The sequence below is a fragment of the Vigna unguiculata genome, unplaced genomic scaffold (assembly GCF_037176805.1).
Source record: "Vigna unguiculata cultivar grain cowpea cultivar isolate G323 ecotype 2 unplaced genomic scaffold, ASM3717680v1 ptg000019l_ERROPOS221140, whole genome shotgun sequence".
Classification (NCBI taxonomy): Eukaryota; Viridiplantae; Streptophyta; class Magnoliopsida; order Fabales; family Fabaceae; genus Vigna; species Vigna unguiculata.
Genome location: NW_028196658.1, coordinates 20,001 through 22,500, shown reverse-complemented (window position 1 = coordinate 22,500; position 2,500 = coordinate 20,001).

Sequence of the window (2,500 nt, the reverse complement as noted above, 5' to 3'; positions counted from 1 at the left end):
TTGGGTTTTGCACATGGGCAAGGTTGGCGGTGCACCACGGCATAGCTAAATGGCTTGGTGGGGAGTTTTGTGAAAAAATGAAATTCGTGGTTTTTGAGATGTGAGGGTTGGAATGGCCTCCAAATGCCCCCAAATGAATACCATGAAAGTCTTGGTGCACGAAAGTTTTGAGTTGGTTGGGTTTTGCACATGGGCAAGGTTGGCGGTGCACCACGGCATAGCTAAATGGCTTGGTGGGGAGTTTTGTGTAAAAATGAAATTCGTGGTTTTTGAGTTGTGAAGGTTGGAAAGGCCTCCAAATGCCCCCAAATGAATACCATGAAAGTCTTGGTGCACGAAAGTTTTGAGTTGGTTGGGTTTTGCACATGGCCAAGTTGGTCGGTGCACCACGGCATAGCTAAATGGCTTGGTGGGGAGTTTTGTGAAAAAATGAAATTCGTGGTTTTTGAGATGTGAGGGTTGGAATGGCCTCCAAATGCCCCCAAATGAATACCATGAAAGTCTTGGTGCACGAAAGTTTTGAGTTGGTTGGGTTTTGCACATGGGCAAGGTTGGCGGTGCACCACGGCATAGCTAAATGGCTTGGTGGGGAGTTTTGTGAAAAAATGAAATTCGTGGTTTTTGAGATGTGAGGGTTGGAAAGGCCTCCAAATGCCCCCAAATGAATACCATGAAATTCTTGGTGCACGAAAGTTTTGAGTTCGGAGGGTTTTGCACATGGCCAATGTTGGCGGTGCACCGCGGCATAGCTAGAAGGCTTGGTGGGGAGTTTTGTGAAAAAATGAAATTCGTGGTTTTTGAGATGTGAGGGTTGGAAAGGCCTCCAAATGTCCCCAAATGAATACCATGAAATTCTTGGTGCACGAAAGTTTTGAGTTCGGAGGGTTTTGCACATGGCCAATGTTGGCGGTGCACCGCGGCATAGCTAGAAGGCTTGGTGGGGAGTTTTGTGAAAAAATGAAATTCGTGGTTTTTGAGATGTGAGGGTTGGAAAGGCCTCCAAATGTCCCCAAATGAGTACTGTAAAAGTGTTGGTGCACAAAAGTTTTGAATTGGATGCATTTTGCACTTGGCCAAGTTGGTCGGTGCACCGCGACTAGATAGCTTGGTGCCAAAATTTGTCAAATTTAAGACCTTGGCCAAACTGAATGAAATTTTGTGGGGAGGTTCCTGATATTGTTTAGTGGTGGACTGGAAAAAATGAGGTCGAAATTCGAAGTCTACATGTGCTTTTCTATTTTTCCCGATTTTACACATACCCGGTAAGTAAAAAAAATAAAAAAAATAGTTCCCCTTCGAGAAAAATTATGAAATTTGGTGAGCAAGGAGATACCATTATTCTACGAATTACTGCAAAAAATCGCATCAAAATTCGAAGTGTAGCCCGAGATATGGACTTATGTCTGCTCAAAAAAAGTGTATCTACTTGTACAATTTTGCCTTTTGCATATTAACCTCTTATAGGGGGGGAGTGCTCCTTGAGCCGGCCAGCTCCACACTGGCAGGTTTTAAAGGGAGCTTGATGAGGCCTCCCCCCTCACGTGGTGCGTGCGTTAGCATGTTTATCATGGCACAACTAGCCTCTTCATAGTTGTTGAGCTTTATTAATACCAACACACGGTCGTCACTGATCGTTGGTTAGCTCGGCAGCTAGTCCCTCGGATATTGTGGAAAGTTATTTTCATGCCTAGCGATGCTTGACCATGCGTCACTTGATGTTTCCATTTGCTTGCTTGCCCATGGTAGGTGGGGGGTGGACCGTCTTGTGGTGTGGTGTCTTGCGAACGTGAGGGTGTGTGAGTTGTAATCGAGATGCACTTGCTGGCTGGCTCCATGCCTTGCGTATCGAACGGTCAAGCATGCATCTCTTCCATTTTCACCCGTTGCCTTGGGTGATATTGGTTGATCAGTCCCTGTGTTGCCTACCCACTAGACGGTACTTCTGTGGTTGCTTCGAATTCTATCTTTCCATCACGAAGAGGTGTTGGAGGATCCTAATGTCACGCACGTGTTCCATCTAGTGAAACATCTCAGTGATGCACGTGTTGTGGCTAGTTCTTTTGGATGCGGTGCATTATATGAACTCGGGTTTACTTTAGCGACCCAGTTAACATAATTCGGTTGTGTCCCTTGATTGAGACGTTGTCCTTGAACTTGTTGTGAGCAATATCGTTCTTCCACAACCCGTCGTCTTGAGTGCGATGGAAGGCAAATAAGATGTGCTTTGGCATGTCATGCACGTACTCGATTGCGGGAAGTGTGAGAAAGTGTTGTTGACAACCCGTGGGAAATGGAATGTGGCAAATCGTGATGAGCTCTTCGTGGATCTGCGAAGAAGACGACCTTTGGGCCTGTTGGAAACGAGGGAGGCGATGTTGAACTGCGAAGAAGATGGACTTTTGGGTTGTTTGAATCAATGGGAGGCCACGCGAGAACTCCGAATACTATGGACTCTTGGGTTGTTGGAAGCAACGGGAGGCCCCGCTAGAACTCCGAATAC